A 17,832-nucleotide genomic window follows, 5' to 3' on the forward strand; every position below is an offset into this window, starting at 1 on the left:
TAAAAAAGTCTCTCAGTACTTCTCTCCTTAGTTCATCGGGGAACTCACATGAACTAGCCAGCCTCCGAAGTTCCGCCACAAAGTCGGGTATGCTTTGGCCCACACAGCGTCTGCAGTTGTAGAACCTGTGTCTGGCCATGTGTAGGCTGCTCGCTGGCTTCTGGTGGTCTCTCACCAGTGTGCTCAACTCCTCAAATGACTTGCTTGCTGGTTTCTCGGGTGCCAACGGATCCTTCATTAAAGCGTATGTTTTCGAGCCACAGCTGGTCAAGAGATGGGCTCTTCTCTTGTCTGCCTTATCGTCGCCCAGCCAGTCTTTGGTCACAAAGCTTTGCTGGAGCCTTTCTATAAAGTCATCCCAATTGTCTCCAGCATTGTATTTCTCATCTGAGCTTTTGGTAGCCATTCTGTGGATTCTGTGATCCCGTAACTCATCGCCACTGTTAAGTCCTGACTCTAATGTACTGACTTACACGAGACACATGCTGAAGTCAAGATGACTCAGGACCTGCACCTTTAATTCCAGCTCTTCAGTGCAGCACTTGCCTGAGACCTCCCTTTATATACCTCAATGGGACAGGTATGGAGTGTCTCCTGCAAGTGCACCCCTGGTGGTAAGGTATGCTTATTGTTACAGGTCATATCCAGTTACAGTCATGTATAGCATGGTAAGATACAGTTATATACAGTAATGTGAGATACATGACAGGGGCAAAGTGTGTTAGAAAGACAAGCCTGAAGGCTCTGTGCCTCAATGCGAGGAGCATTCAGAATAAGGTGGACGAATTAACTGTGCAGATAGCAGTTAATGGGTATGATGTAATTGGCATCACGGAGACATGGCTCCAGGATGACGAAGGCTGGGAACTCAACATCCAAGGGTATTCAACATTTAGGAAGGATAGACAGAAAGGAAAAGGAGGCGGGGTGGCATTGTTGGTTAAAGAGGAAATTAATGCAATAGTAAGAAAGGACATTAGCTTGGATGATGTGAAATCGGTATGGGTGGAGCTATGGGATACCAAAGGCAGAAAACGCTAGTGGGAGTTATGTACAGACCACCAAACAGTAGTAGTGAGGTTGGGGACAGCATCAAACAAGAAATAAGGGATGTGTGCAATAAAGGTACAGCAGTTATCATAGGTGACTTTAATCTACATATTGATTGGGCTAACCAAACTGGAAGCAATGAGGTGGAGGAGGATTTCCTGGAGTGTATTAGGGATGGTTTTCTAGACCAATATGTCGAGGAACCAACTAGGGAGCTGGCCATCCTAGACTGGGTGATGTGTAATGAGAAAGGACTAATTTGCAATCTTGTTCTGCGAGGCCCCTTGGGGAAGAGTGACCATAACATCATAGAATTCTTTATTAAGATGGAGAGTGACACAGTTAATTCAGAAACTAGGGTCCTGAACTTAAGGAAAGGTAACTTCGATGGTTTCAGGCGTGAATTGGCTAGAATAGACTGGCAAATGATACTTAAAGGGTTGACGGTAGATAGGCAATGGCAAACATGTAAAGATGACATGGATGAACTTCAGCAATTGTACATCCCTGACTGGAGTAAAAATAAAACGGGGAAGGTGGCTCAACTGTGGCTAACAAGGGAAATTAAGGATAGTGTTAAATCCAAGGAAGAGGCATATAAATTGGCCAGAAAAAGCAGCAAACCTGAGGACTGGGAGAAATTTAGAGTTCAGCAGAGGAGGACAAAGGGTTTAATTAAGAGGGGGAAAATAGAGTATGAGAAGAAGCTTCCCGGGAACATAAAAAGTGACTGCAAAAGCTTCTATAGATATGTGAAGAGAAAAAGATTAGTAAAGACAAACGTAGATCTCTTGCAGTCGGATTCAGGTGAATTTATAATGGGGAACAAAGAAATGGCAGACCAAGTGAACAAATACTTTGGTTCTGTCTTCACAAAGGAAGACACAAATAACCTTCTGGAAGAACTTGGGGACCGAGGGTCTAGTGAGAAGGAGGAACTGAAGGATATCCATATTAGGTGGGAAATTGTGTTTGGGAAATTGATGGGATTGAAAACCGATAAATCCCCAGGGCCTGATAGTCTGCACCCCAGAGTACTTAAGGAAGTGGCCATAGAAATAGTGGATGCATTGGTGATCATTTTCCAACAGTCTAGCGACTCTGGATCAGTTCCTATGGACTGGAGGGTAGCTAATGTAAAAGCATTTTTTTAAAAGGGAGGGAGAGAGAAAGTGGCTAATTAAAGAATGGTTAGCCTGACATCAGTAGTGGGGAAAATGTTGGAATCAATTATTAAGGATGAAATAGCAGCGCATTTGGAAAGCAGTGACAGGATCGGTCCAAGTCAGCATGGATTTATGAAGGGGAAATCATGCTTGACAAATCTTCTGGAATTTTTTGAGAATGTAACTAGTAGAGTGGACAAGGGAAAAACCAGTGGATGTGGTGTATTTGGACTTTCAAAAGGCTTTTAACAAGAAATTGGTGTGCAAAATCAAAGCATATGGTATTGGGGGTAATATACTGATGTGGATAGAGAACTGATTGGCAGACAGGAAGCAGAAAGTCGGGATAAATGGGTCCTTTTCAGAATGGCAGGCAGTGACTCAGTGCTGGGACCCCAGCTCTTTACAATATACATGAATGATTGAGATGAAGGAATTGAGTGTAATATCTCCAAGTTTGCAGATGACACTAAACTGGGTGGCGGTGTGAGCTGTGAGGGGGACGCTAAGAGGCTGCAGGCTGACTTGGATAGGTTAGATGAGTGGGCAAATGCGTGGCAGATGCAGTATAATGTGGATAAATGTGAGGTTATCCACTTTGGGGGCAAAAACACGAAGACAGAATATTATCTGAATGGCGGCAGATTAGGAAAAGGGGGAGGTGCAACGAGACCTGGGTGTCATGGTTCATCAGTCATTGAAAGTTGGCATGCAGGTACAGCAGGTGGTGAAGAAGGCAAATGATATGTTGGCCTTCATAGCTAGGGGATTTGAGTATAGGAGCAGGGAGATCTTACTGCAGTTGTACAGGGCTTTGGTGAGGCCTCACCTGGAATATTGTGTTCAGTTTTGGTCTCCTAATCTGAGGAAGGACATTCTTGCTATTGAGGGAGTGCAGCGAAGGTTCACCAGACTGATTCCCGAGATGGCTGGACTGACATATGAGGAGAGACTGGATCAACTGGGCCTTTATACATTGGAGTTTAGTGGGGATCTCATAGAAACATATAAGATTCTGATGGGATGGGACAGGTTAGATGCGGGTAGAATGTTCCCGATGTTGGGGAAGTCCAGAACCAGGGGACATAGTCTTAGGATAAGGGGTAGGCCATTTAGGACTGAGATGAAGAGAAACCTCTTCACTCAGAGAGTTGTTAACCTGTAAATTCCCTGCCACAGAGATTTGTTGATGCCAGTTCATTGTATATATTCAAGTGGGAGTTAGATATGTCCCTTACGGCTAAGGGGATCAAGGGGTATGGAGAGAAAGCAGGAAAGGGGTACTGAGGGAATGATCAGCCATGATCTTATTGAATAGTGGTGCAGGCTCGAAGGGTCGAATGGCCTACTCCTGTACCTATTTTCAATGTTTCTATGTTTCTATGTTGGACTTGAATTTATTTGTTATAACCACTCTTGCACCCCACATGATACAATATTTATTGACTGATAATTCATTCTTATGAATGAAGAATGGATGAATATTTTGTCTGTTACCTGGTTTGGCCATCCAGTTGCAATATAATCATACGCCTTTGACATCACTGGGTCATGTTTGGTTGCTCTACCAATCTCTTCAGCTGTAACTGGCAGTTCATCAATATATGAAAAATAAAACATTTCTTCCCTATCCAGTGTACTTGTGATGGGGAAAGCAATCTAGACATTGCATCAGCATTAGTGTGATCAGCTGATCGTCTGTATTCAATATCATATGTATATGCTGACAAAATCAAAGCCTATCTCTGCATTCGGGCTGCAGCTAATGTTGGAACTGGGGACTTTGGATGGAGGATTGCTGTTAGGGCCTTATGGTCCGTAACGATGGTAAACTTACAACCATGCAAGTATTTGTGAAACTTCTTGGCCCCAAAAATTAATGCCAAAGCTTCCCTTTCGATTTGCGCATAATTACTCTCACTGGCACTGAGAGTGCGTGAAGCAAAAGCAATTGGTCTCTCCTCCCCACTACTTAATACATGAGAGATCACTGCCCCAACTCCATATGGAGAGGCATCGCATGCTAGCTTAATTTCCTTAGATACGTCATCGTGAACTAACATGGTGCTCTCTACTAATTTGCGTTTACACTCCTTGAATGCTGTATCGCATTCTTTTGACCACGTCCAATGGACCTGTTTTTTCAATAGTTATTTCAGTGGATGTAATACTGTAGCCAAATTTGGTAGGAACTTCCCATAATAATTCAAAAGACCCAAGAATGAACAAAGTTCAGTGACATTCTTGGGAGTAGATACATTTCTGATCGCATCCAGCTTTCCCTTGGTTGGATGTAAACCATCTTTGTCTACTCTGTACCTTAAGAACTCCACTGAGTTTTGAAATAATTCACACTTATGAGCACACTCTGTGCTTCTCTAGCCGTTTGAGGACTTCATTCAACATGTTATTCTGAATTTGCCCATTTGGTGCTGAAACTAGTATGTCATCTAAATAACATACTACCCTTTCAATATTTTGCAAAATCTTGTTCATCAATATGACAGGGGCGGAAGGCACTCCAAATGGTCGCCTATTAAATTGATATAGGCCTAGATGAGTATTTATAGTCAAGCATGACTTGGACTCCTCATCTAGTTCAAGCTGTAAGTAGGCATTCGTAAAATCCAGTTTTGATAAAATCTGACCACCTGTCAGTGTTGTGAACAAATCTTTTCTATTCGGCAATGTATTACCCTCTCGAACCTGGTTTACAGTTACTTTATAATCACCACACAATCTTATCTTACCATCGGACTTCGGTACAACAACAATGGGTGTAGCCCAATTACATCGATCTATCTTACAAATAATGTTCTCAGTCTCTCGTCTTTTGAGTTCTTGCTCAACTTTCTCCTTGAGTGCATATGGTACGGAACGTGGCTTGCAGTAAACTGATCTAATGTCCTTCTGTACCCTGACACTCGCATTGAAGCCTTGGATCGGACTGCCCGTTTCACAGAACACCTTCGGATACTTCTTGATAACATCATCCGTTGATGCAAATCTCGTTTCCACAGGGAAAATCTCACTCCAATCCAGCTTCAGTGATCTCAACCAATTTCTTCCTAGTCAGGCAGGCTTGTCTCCTTTCACTACTATTAGAGGCAAGTTCTGAAATTGATACTTGTATTTCACTGGTACTGTGATACGACCTACCACAGGAATGTTCTCTCCCAAGTAGCCTCACTGGTCTATCTTGGCTTTCTCCAATGGGAAATCACGCAATTTGTCGAGGTATAGCAATTCCGGTACTATACTCACGGATGTACCCGTGTCGATTTCCAATGGTATCTCGAATCTTGCAATCCCAAAATGTGGATTTTGATACTTTTCGAATCGCTGTCCGTTAACCTCGTGCTCCTGATGACGTGTAACTCTAACAACTCCTCGTCCTGTGTTGGTCTTCCATGCTATATAGTCTCTGGGGATTTCTACTCATAGCTTTGAATGCTGGACTCATAGCTTTGAAAGCTGATTTACCCTTCTGTTGGCATGCCTTCACAAGATGCCAAGTCTTTCTGCAGAAGAAACACTCTGCATTCACATATGGACAACTTTGAGCAATGTGTTGTTCCAGGCACCTATAGCATGACTTCGACGCTCTGTTAGAATTTCCAGTTTCTGAGACTATGGGCCCCCACCGCCTTTTACTTCACCTCGGTTGACTGACAACCATAATTATTATGAAATTCTCTGGAATATTGATCGGCCATGCCCATCAACCTCGCTGTCTGACAAGCAATCTCAAAAGTAAAGTCATCCATCGTCAATAACTTTCTTCTGATCGCATCATTTTTCACCCCACAAACAAAACAATCCCACAATGCTCGGTCTTGAAAGTTTCCGAAATTACAGTGAATAGATAGCTTTTTTAATGCTACAATGTAATCACTGATACTTTCATCAGTCTTTTGATTTCATATACCGAAATTATAGCTTTCAGCAATTTCTAATGGTTTGGGGTTATAGTGCTGTTCCAACTTCGTTAAAATCTCTTTAAGCGTTGTATCCTTTGGCTCGTCAGGCACAAGCAGATTTATCAGCGTTTCTTACAATGCCGGACCTGACTCCAATAAGAAGATAGCTCGCTTCTGTTCCAACACTGCCCGGTTCTGATCTGCATTCGCTAGAAACATAGAAACATAGAAACATAGAAACATAGAAAATAGGTGCAGGAGTAGGCCATTCGGCCCTTCTAGCCTGCACCGCCATTCAATGAGTTCATGGCTGAACATGCAACTTCAGTACCCCATTCCTGCTTTCTCACCATACCCCTTGATTCCCCTAGTAGTAAGGACTTCATCTAACTCCTTTTTGAATATATTTAGTGAATTGGCCTCAACAACTTTCTGTGGTAGAGAATTCCACAGGTTCACCACTCTCTGGGTGAAGAAATTCCTCCTCATCTCGGTCCTAAATGGCTTCCCCATTATCCTTAGACTGTGTCCCCTGGTTCTGGATTTCCCCAACATTGGGAACATTCTTCCTGCATCTAACCTGTCTAAACCCCGTCAGAATTTTAAACGTTTCTATGAGGTCCCCTCTCATTCTTCTGAACTCCAGTGAATACAAGCCCAGTTGATCCAGTCTTTCTTGATAGGTCAGTCCCGCCATCCCGGGAATCAGTCTGGTGAACCTTCGCTGCACTCCCTCAATAGCAAGAATGTCCTTCCTCAGGTTAGGAGACCAAAACTGTACACAATACTCCAGGTGTGGCCTCACCAAGGCCCTGTACAATTGTAGCAACACCTCCCTGCCCCTGTACTCAAATCCCCTCGCTATGAAGGCCAACATGCCATTTGCTTTCTTAACCGCCTGCTGTACCTGCGTGCCAACCTTCAATGACTGATGTACCATGACACCCAGGTCTCTTTGCACCTCCCCTTTTCCTAATCTGTCACCATTCAGATAATAGTCTGTCTCTCTGTTTTTACCACCAAAGTGGATAACCTCACATTTATCCACATTATACTTCATCTGCCATGCATTTGCCCACTCACCTAACCTATCCAAGTCGCTCTGCAGCCTCATAGAATCCTCCTTGCAGCTCACACTGCCACCCAACTTAGTGTCATCCGCAAATTTGGAGATACTACATTTAATCCCCTCGTCTAAATCATTAATGTACAGTGTAAACAGCTGGGGCCCCAGCACAGAACCTTGTGGTACCCCACTAGTCACTGCCTGCCATTCTGAAAAGTCCCCATTTACTCCTACTCTTTGCTTCCTGTCTGACAACCAGTTCTCAATCCATGTCAGCACACTACCCCAATCCCATGTGCTTTAACTTTGCACATTAATCTCTTGTGTGGGACCTTGTCGAAAGCCTTCTGAAAGTCCAAATATACCACATCAACTGGTTCTCCCTTGTCCACTTTACTGGAAACATCCTCAAAAAATTCCAGAAGATTTGTCAAGCATGATTTCCCTTTCACAAATCCATGCTGACTTGGACCTATCATATTACCTCTTTCCAAATGCACTGCTATGACATCCTTAATAATTGATTCCATCATTTTACCCACTACCGATGTCAGGCTGACCGGTCTATAATTCCCTGTTTTCTCTCTCCCTCCTTTTTTAAAAAGTGGGGTTACATTGGCTACCCTCCACTCGATAGGAACTGATCCAGAGTCAATGGAATGTTGGAAAATGACTGTCAATGCATCCACTATTTCCAAGGCCACCTCCTTAAGTACTCTGGGATGCAGTCCATCAGGCCCTGGGGATTTATCGGCCTTCAATCCCATCAATTTCCCCAACACAGTTTCCCGACTAATAAGGATTTCCCTCAGTTCCTCCTCCTTACTAGACCCTCCGAACCCTTTTATATCCGGAAGGTTGTTTGTGTCCTCCTCAGTGAATACCGAACCAAAGTACTTGTTCAATTGGTCCGCCATTTCTTTGTTCCCCGTTATGACTTCCCCTGATTCTGACTGCAGGGGACCTACGTTTGTCTTTACTAACCTTTTTCTCTTTACATATCTATAGAAACTTTTGCAATCCATCTTAATGTTCCCTGCAAGCTTCTTCTCGTACTCCATTTTCCCTGCCCTAATCAAACCCTTTGTCCTCCTCTGCTGAGTTCTAAATTTCTCCCAGTCCCCGGGTTCGCTGCTATTTCTGGCCAATTTGTATGCCACTGCCTTGGCTTTAATGCTATCCCTGATTTCGCTTGATAGCCACGGTTGAGCCACCTTCCCTTTTTTATTTTTACGCCAGACAGGAATGTACAATTGTTGTACTTCATCCATGCGGTCTCTAAATGTCTGCCATTGCCCATCCACAGTCAACCCCTTTAGTATCATTCGCCAATCTATCCTAGCCAATTCACTCCTCATACCTTCAAAGTTACCCTTCTTTAAGTTCTGGACCATGGTCTCTGAATTAACTGTTTCATTCTCCATCCTAATGCAGAATTCCACCATATTATGGTCACTCTTCCCCAAGGGGCCTCGCCCAACGAGATTGCTAATTAATCCTCTCTCATTACACAACACCCAGTCTAAGATGGCCTCCCCCCTAGTTGGTTCCTCGACATAACCATCCTAAAAAACCATCCCTTATGCACTCCAGGAAATCCTCCTCCACCGTATTGCTTCCAGTTTGGTTAGCCCAATCTATGTGCATATTAAAGTCACCCATTATAACTGCTGCACGCACCCCTAATTTCATGTTTGATGCCCTCCCCAACATCACTACTACTGTTTGGAGGTCTGTACACAACTCCCACTAAAGTTTTTTGCCAGTTGGTATTCTGCAGCTCTACCCATATAGATTCCACATCATCCAAGCTAATGTCCTTCCGAACTATTGCCTTAATTTGCTCCTTAACCAGCAATGCTACCCCACCTCCTTTTCCTTTTATTCTATCTTTCCTGAATGTTGAATACCCCTGGATGTTGAGTTCCCAGCCCTGATCATCCTGGAGCCACGTCTCCGTAATCCCAATCACATCATATTTGTTAACATCTATTTGCACAGTTAATTCATCCACCTTATTGCGGATACTCCTTGCATTAAGACACAAAGCCTTCAGGCTTGTTTTTTTAACACCCTTTGTCCTTTTAGAATTTTGCTGTACAGTGGCCCTTTTTGTTCTTTGCCTTGGGTTTCTCTGCCCTCCACTTTTCTTCATCTCCTTTCTGTCTTTTGCTTTTGCCTCCTCTTTGTTTCCCTCTGTCTCCCTGCATTGGTTCCCATCCCCCTGCCATATTAGTTTAAATCCTCCCCAACAGCACTAGCAAACACTCCCCCTAGGACATTGGTTCCGGTCCTGCCCAGGTGCAGACCGTCCGGTTTGTACTGGTCCCACCTCCCCCAGAACCGGTTCCAATGCCCCAGGAATTTGAATCCCTCCCTGCTGCACCACTGCTCAAGCCACGTATTCATCTGCGCTATCCTGCGATTCCTACTCTGACTATCACGTGGCACTGGTAGCAATCCAGAGATTACTTCTTTTGAGGTCCTACTTTTTAATTTAGCTCCTAGCTCCTTAAATTCATTTCGTAGGACCTCATCCCTTTTTTTACCTATGTCGTTGGTACCAATGTGCACCACGACAACTGGCTGTTCTCCCTCCATTTTTAGAATGTCCTGCACCCGCTCTGAGACATCCTTGACCCTTGCACCAGGGAGGCAACATACCATCCTGGAGTCTCGGTTGCGGCCGCAGAAACGCCTATCTATTCCCCTCACCATTGAATCCCCAATCACTATTGCTCTCCCACTCTTTTTCCTGCCCTCCTGTGCAGCAGAGCCAGCCATGGTGCCATGAACTTGGCTGCTGCTGCCCTCCCCTGATGAGTCATCCCCCTCAACAGTACCCAAAGCAGTGTATCTGTTTTGCAGGGGGATGACCACATGGGACTCCTGCACTATCTTCCTTGCACTGCTCTTCCTGTTGGTCTTCCATTCCCTATCTGGCTGTGGACCCTTTCCCTGCGGTACGACCAACTCGCTACACATGATACTCACATCATTCTCAGCATCGTGGATGCTCCAGAGTGTGTTATTTGCAGTGAAATACATTTCTAGCCGGTTCACATACGCCTTAAACCTTTCCTGGTCGCGTTTATATTCACCTAAGTGTCCCATTATTGCTATGGGTGCCACCATTTTGATTTCTAGCTGTTCACACAGTATGCTGTATTTTACCTCGGATTTTGTAGCTTTTTCCAAAGGCAGAGAAGCTTCCAAAGTCTCTCTGTTGGCTGGCTGAATCCTGAACCAACATAGTTTCAGCTTTAAATCATCCTAAAAATCCCATCTCGCTGCCAAATGTGATATATTCACAGAGCACAAGCACACACACAGCTTTCGAACATAGCAGGCAGCTCTCAGAAGTCTCCTGAGCCTGCTGCTTCTGTTTAATTATTAACTCTGTAGTTGCAGTACACAATATGTCCACATCCACAGTGTGGCGCTACAAACATTACAAGCTTACAGACATTACACTTCTCGAGGCCACAGGGTTGCTGGTGTTTTACAGCATGCTCTTGTGGCTTTCGTTTTAAGATAAATTGAGGGATGATTTCCTCTGGCAGCTGAATTTCTTTCACCAAAGCAACATTGTGGAGGATACAGCCTGGGCTAAGGCATGGTATAAATGTTCTTACAGGTGTAGAATTTCCTTGGGTGTTCTTCAGTCTCACACTGTAACTTTTGTGAAATAGTGTAAACGGTGGTTCACTCTGTTTCTCTGCGATTTCTGCCAATCTTCTACCAAACTTACGGCCCGAGATTAGGAGACAACTCAAGGAAATTGCAGGTAACCTTCTGACAAGGACCAATACTCTGATTCACCTTTTTATGGGCAAGCCCAGATGCCAACATTAATTCATGGCTACACCTTCCCATTAATTTGAATGCTGTGTCATACTTTTTGCAGAGATCCCTCAGGAACTCAACACTCAGAAACACCTTCCTTTCTCACAAGACTGTTCATTATATATGAATAAAACAAGAACGATAAGCCCTCGTTTTAACTTGGGACTGAACTGTCCTGACCTCGGCAGTGTGAGGCCTGGGAGATTTTAACAGCGAAGGAATGAAGTGGGTGATGGTATTCTGGAAGGACTGCGGCCAGAATGAGAGGGATTTTCTTCCTCCGTTTCATTACCCACATCGAAAGGCACCTCATCTAATAGGTGTACGGATAACAAGAATTAATAGGAGCTCTCTCACCAGGAAGCTCCCTTCATACTTAAGGGTACAGTTATATCGGTGCAGTGTCTGAATAATGGCTGCATAACAGTCAGGAAGCAGAATTAATTCATCCATGCGCACATCTGGTTGTACCACCAGCCCACCAATCTCTCCATCTCCTATATCTCTAATTGCCAGAGGTCCCATTATGCTGAGTGCCTCTTTCTTGTAAGGATTAACTCCCAAATATTTGTCACTACTCCTTCCCGCACCCTCCACCCCACGTGGTCTTTCTCTCCTTTGTAACGTGGGGCACCTTCTGCATAATAAGTGCAGAGTATATGACATGACAGCCTCACTCAGCTTCTCGGAGTATTGGAAATTATACCCATTCACTGCATGCACAAGCTAAACCTCAGAGGGGCAGCAGACACAGCATGCAGAGTGCCTCTGATCATATATCATCCAGATGGGATGCCAACTATGTGCAGAGTCTTAGGGCCATGGACACACCTATATAATCATGCAATTGCACTGAGACATGTCGGGCTGGATTTTCCACTTGTTGCCTCCTCAGTTTTTGCCCCAGAGGAGGCGGTGAGCTCGTCCAGGGGGGTAGCTAGCCTCCAGCGCCCCCAGGGTTTTCGGGACCGTTTTCGGCGGAGCGCGGATCATTACCGCCCGGAAGTGGCGAGTCAGTGTGCCACGCCACTGGTTTCCAACACCGCTTCGATTTTTGGCTCCAGCCCAATCTGTAGTGCTCCGCAGAGCGACATGCTGGGGCCGCCTGTGAACGTGGGCGGCCCAAGCTGTAGCGGCTGCAGTGAGGTAAGTAATGTCCGTCTCCAGTAAGTGAGATTGTTTTTTATTTTATTTTTTGCAATTTATGTTGTGGTGATGTGAGTTACTTATTGGGAATGTTTTTGGTGGGGGGTTTTTTCAGGTCTTATTCCTCCCCATGCCTCCATTAGAGCGCTTCCAGGCCGGCTCTTTAGCTCGGGAATTTCCCATGCTCAACCGACCTAGCACCCTCAGAGAGCTGTGCAACGCCTCCCTTATCGCTCCACCCCACACTCAGGGCCCAGCTACCCAATTTTGCTGACTGAGACGCAAACTGTTCCTGGGCACCACCATTACCGCCCCGAAATGAGCAAAGCCAAAAATCCAGACCGTTGATTATGCCAAGACAATGGGCTCAATTTTCACCAATGCCATTTTTTGGCGTATTTGAAGAGTTACACCTTTTTTGGGGGGCCTGACTACGCCAAAAACAAAGTTGAAAGTTTCCCCGTTTTAACTTGTGAATGTGGCCCGACGCACATTGTCCTTAAGCTCGGTGGGTGGAGCCTAAGATGTGCGCCAAAAAGATCGGGTTGCCAGGGTAACGAGGGACACACTGCAGGCTGAGGCTGGAAAGTGAAACATACAAGACATTCTAGCCAGCTCACAGCAACCTACACAAGCACCTTGCAGCTATTTAAGGCAACAACTTACCAACATGAAAATATTAAAGAGTCTTTGTGCCAAAAGTCTATCCTGTAAACTGAATCAGAAAGGCTCCCCCACCAGAGCCCGGTGCCACTCCGAGACCAGGCCAAAAGGCCTCCCTCCCCACCCAGTGCCTGGTGCTGCTCCTAGCCCAGGCCAAAAGGCCTCCCTCCCCCTAGAGCCGGTGCCTCTCCTTGCCCAGGCTGAAAGGGTGGACAGACCAGACCAAAGGCCCCAGATTAATGATTCATTAGAGATTAAAGACAAAAAGAAGATTGTTACAGTAATGGAGTTGTACTACTGAACCTGTAAATAAAAAAGGTTATAATTATGCACCCTCTCTCTCTCTCTGCCGCTGCTGTCCTGGCCATGAAACTGGATGTTCTGAGCTGATTCTCTTACCTGTGCTGATTTTGTTAAATGCCCATAAGATTTTTCAGAGCAGTCACATACGCTGTCTTAAGAAAAATCGTAGTTGGCCAAACTTGCATAAATAAACTTGGCGCGGGTGGCAGGTTACCTCCCCAATGAAGTAAAAAAAAAATCATAGGCTAAAAAAATCATACCTAAGTGAATTACGCTGGTGCAGAAATTTTGGGGAAACTTGGAGATTTTAATTTACTCCAAAAAAGACGGTGCATGCCAAAAAAAATAGCACAGATAATTGGGGAAAATTGAGTTCAAAAGATGCTGGTTGTACAATGTTTACTGGCATAGGTGAGGCACTTACCTTGCCCATTCTGATCAAATCATAAAAGGAAATTCTGCACTGCATTGCTGAGCTTGGGGTTGTGGAGGTGTCGTTAACAACGTCAGCCATCTCTTATCACTGTGCCCTGGCGGTGGCCTATAATAATTTATTTCCCTGTGTGTCAAGGAGTCCTGCCTTCTTGCCCTCAGTTTCCAGTAACAACAGCCATCTGTGTTGCATTAAATTTAGAAACAAGAACAACAACAACTTGTATTTATATAGCACCTTTAACGTAGTAAAATATCCCAAGGCCCTTCACAGGAGTGATGTAAGGCACAAAAAAAATTGATGACCAAAAATAAATTGATGACCCAAAGCTTAGTCAAAGAGGTAGGTTTTAAGGAGCGTCTTGAAGGGGGAAACAGAGGTAGAGAGGTGGAGAGGTTTAGGGAGGGAGTTCCAGAGCTTAGGGCCTAGGCAGCTAAAACTCTCTTCCTGCATATCTTCCGACTGCCCTGATTTCTCTCCAGTGCTGTAATTTGTGTCACTTCCTCTGTACTGTTTCTGTCAGAGTGTAGCGTACGGCGAGCGATAACTCTGATTCTCCAGCTAGCTTCAACACTACACCAAGAAATATGGCTAAAGGTCAGAGCTTCAGAATCCATCCTTTAATAAATGTAATGTAAAACTGTTGGCAAAGAATAAAGACAGATCTAGAATTCTTGTAATACAACAGTAACAATTGAATAAAAACAGCAATAAAGAGAAGTTACTTAGATCTTTCTGTACATCAAAGATAAAATACAATAATTCCAGAATGATTGGATAAGAAATTACTTACATAACTGTACTTCTAGGAAGGTTCGCAAATACACAAGATCCATTTCTGATTAACAAAAGTTAAAGAGCTAAAATGGAGGCAGGTCCATGCTTCCTCTCTCTCTCTCTCTCGCCCTGTCTTTCTGTCTGTCTGTGTCCAATTGGAAAATGCTACCTAGCGGAAGGAAAATGGTAAGACACCATACGGTGGCCACAAGCTATCAAAAAGCTCCAACCATTACATCCTCTTTAAGCTGCTACTGGCCTTTAACCATGACACTGGCTTCCCACTTTCCGCCTCAGACCAATCACTGGTGGGAGACTGCTGATTTTTATGCAAATCTCCAGAAAGCAGCAGGGTCAATGGGCATGTAGAAAAGCACGACCGTTGTAATTCCACCAATGCAAGCATGTATCGAGAATACAAGCTACTATTTTTTGAATATTATTTTCAGATGGGAAAGAGTTTCTCTGAACTCAGCTTACAAGTATTTGAATATTTTTCATCTCTCCCAAATATTACATTTACACAGAACATTCCTCTTCTGTTGAGTGGGCTGGGTAGTTTTATTGCAATTAAAGCAAGTTTAAGCAGTCACCCGTATAATCGTTACACAACAACAAATGATGCTTAAAAGCCTGCAATAAACCCCTTTATAAATTGATCACAAATTCTAGGATTCAATTACAAAATAATATACAGTTGTCAGGTGCAGAAGTGGTAGGTTACTAGTAATCCAGAGAATGAGTTCAAAATCCCACCATAACACTTTGAAAATTAGAATTTAGTTTAAAAAACAAATCTGGAAAGAAACCGCTGATATCACTAGAAATGGCCATGAAGTTGTTGTAAATACCCAAAGGGTTCACTAATGTCCTTTAGGGAAGGAAACCTGCTGTTATTACCCGGTCTGGCCTATATGTGACTCCAGCCCTACACCAATGTGGTTGACTCTTAACTGGCCTGAGAAATGGCCCAGCAAGCCACTCAGTTGGATCAAACTGCTGTGGTTCAAGAAGGTCACTACCATCTTCTGAAGAGCAACTAAGAATGGGCAATAAATGCCACCTTTGCCAGCGACGCCCACATCCCATGAATTAATTTTTTTTAACTTAATTATGCGGAACAATTTATGTAAAGATAATAAATGTGAAATATTTTATATTGAGCGATGAAGCAATGGTTGCTTTAGCTACAGGTAATTTTTACTAATAAATTAATGTAGAAGACAAACAACTGAAGTATTGTCATTTCTTTTTCAGCTGTAAAAAGTGACAGCTATAGGAGCACTTTCATGTTACTCGGTCATGGAGCTGATGTCACACAGCCCAGTGAAAAGAAATGGACAGTACTGCACAAGGCAGTTACACAGGGACACAGTGATCTTTTTAACTTACTGCCAACCTTCAACTGCAAACCAGATTTATATGGACATATAGAAGTGCTGAAGCATCTGGTTAAACATGGTACCTAATGCATTAATACATACATTCCTATATGGAATCTTTTCCAAAGGGACCACAGAGAGTTTGGAAAATTAAATACCAATTTCATAAATATGAATGTTCCCTACATGTTCACACTCTCACAATTTCTAACCTGAGAGCACTTGGCACTGTTACTGAAGTAAAGAAAATATTTATTTTATAGCATCATTATGCTTACCCTCAGTTAACACGAAAGATTAATAAATGGCAAATTTAATGTAACATCACATTCATATCAGCACATTTAATATAAGATTATTCAGAAGATTATTTAATCGGCTTAAAACACTGGGAACTAGAATTAAGCTGGAGTTGATTGGCAGTGAGCAAAGGCAATCTTATATACTATAAATAACATCTACAAAATGTTTAACAGCATTATTGTTAGTGATTTTTGCTGTGGACTTTGGTGACATGACTTTTGCTATCCATCCTCTTTTATGCGGAGATGTGAATGACGTATGAGTGGATGGTGCCTCTGGCCCATCAGAAACGGCTGTGGTGGAGCTCTAAATGTGTTTGCTTTCTCCTGCAACGTGGAACTGATGCCAATTTGCCCAACACAACAGGGCTTCTGCCAATACACAGAACAGCATACGGAGGGTCACTTCTGGTGAAACAGGTTTCCCTGAAATGGACGACTAGCCCCATCTCATATGTTGCACTATCTCCTAAAATCAGCACGAGAGCGTGATTTTCTGTGTCTGTTTTGACATAAGCCACATCATTTGTCTAACATCAAAAATACTGATGCTGAATAGTCACACAGTCGTCATAGAATCTGCCCATTAACAAGGAAACAGAAATAATTTAACTGAATGATAGAGGAACCACCATTTTTGTACATTATACTGTTACTTAGTTATATAACACGTGATCAATTGTTTCTATTACTTTATACAACAATGTAGTTATTCAAGTTTGTGACCTTCATTATATATAAAACTAAAAATAATAATGTTCATTAAAAATATTGTGGGATTATAGAATGTAAAGCACACAAGTTACACAATCATCATTTATCGTGCCATTTTATCATTTTGTTTGTGTGGCTCCCTTTAACTGAGTCATCATCTGCAAATATAGTCATAGAAAAAAGATTGTTCCAAATTGTACAAGGCGGACATTACATAAATGCATAATTCTAGGATTAGCAACATTGATTTTAGATCTCCAGATAAAAATAATTAAAGATAGCATAATATTAAAATGTACTGAGAGAATCTGGTCACATTTTAATAACTAACTACTGCTCATCTAACTTGGTGCCAAGACCAAACCACCCAGAGTGCCATTGGTGTCATCAGACCAAATGAAAACTTGGCTCAGCTCCAAAATGTTTATTGGGTCCACAGTCAGATTTCTCACAGAAATCTATTAATTCTTAACAATAAAACCCAAATTGGTATGAATTCATATTCATCCCTCGTCTATAGGATAAGAGGCCTAGCATTAATTAAATAGATTTTATTTGAAATTACAAAGGACCATCCAGCCCAAACTGTGTTGATGTTCATCGCGCTGTTCGCAAATTGGCCACCACATCTCCTGATATTACAGCAGTGATTACATCTTCAAAAGAATTTATTTGGATGTGAAGCACATTGGACGTCCTGAGTTTCAGGAAGACACTATATAAAGTACTTCCTTACTTTATCCTCCACACTAGAAGCAATCCTATTCCCATGTGCCTACCTTGTTCCCATATCCTTTTATTCCTCTATTGTTCACTCAAAAGTGAGGAAGTAATGCTTTAGTTGTACAAAGCTTTGATCAGACCATATCTGGAGTATGGCCTTTCAGTTTTGGGCTCTGCACTGCAAGAAAGATATATTGGCCTTGGAATGGGTACAACACAGATTCACCATACTGATAGCAGGGCTTAAAGGGTTAAATTATGGCAGGTTGCATCATGGCAGGTTTGTATTTCCTTGAGTTTAATAGGTTGAGGTTTGTTCTTGTCAAAGTATTTTAAAAGAT

General features: G+C 43.1%; 1 long non-coding RNA gene across 1 annotated transcript in view; it reads left to right on the plus strand.

The window, feature by feature from the left end:
- Positions 1 to 16,710, plus strand: part of LOC139225862 (uncharacterized) — a 141,027-nt gene extending 124,317 nt beyond the window's left edge. Inside the window, exon 3 of the long non-coding RNA XR_011587167.1 lies at positions 15,628 to 16,710. This is a non-coding gene — a long non-coding RNA (uncharacterized lncRNA). The remainder of the gene's footprint in view (positions 1 to 15,627) is intronic.
- Positions 16,711 to 17,832: the final 1,122 nt, after the last annotated feature.

Source organism: Pristiophorus japonicus, chromosome 15, assembly GCF_044704955.1.
Source record: "Pristiophorus japonicus isolate sPriJap1 chromosome 15, sPriJap1.hap1, whole genome shotgun sequence".
Classification (NCBI taxonomy): domain Eukaryota; kingdom Metazoa; phylum Chordata; class Chondrichthyes; family Pristiophoridae; genus Pristiophorus; species Pristiophorus japonicus.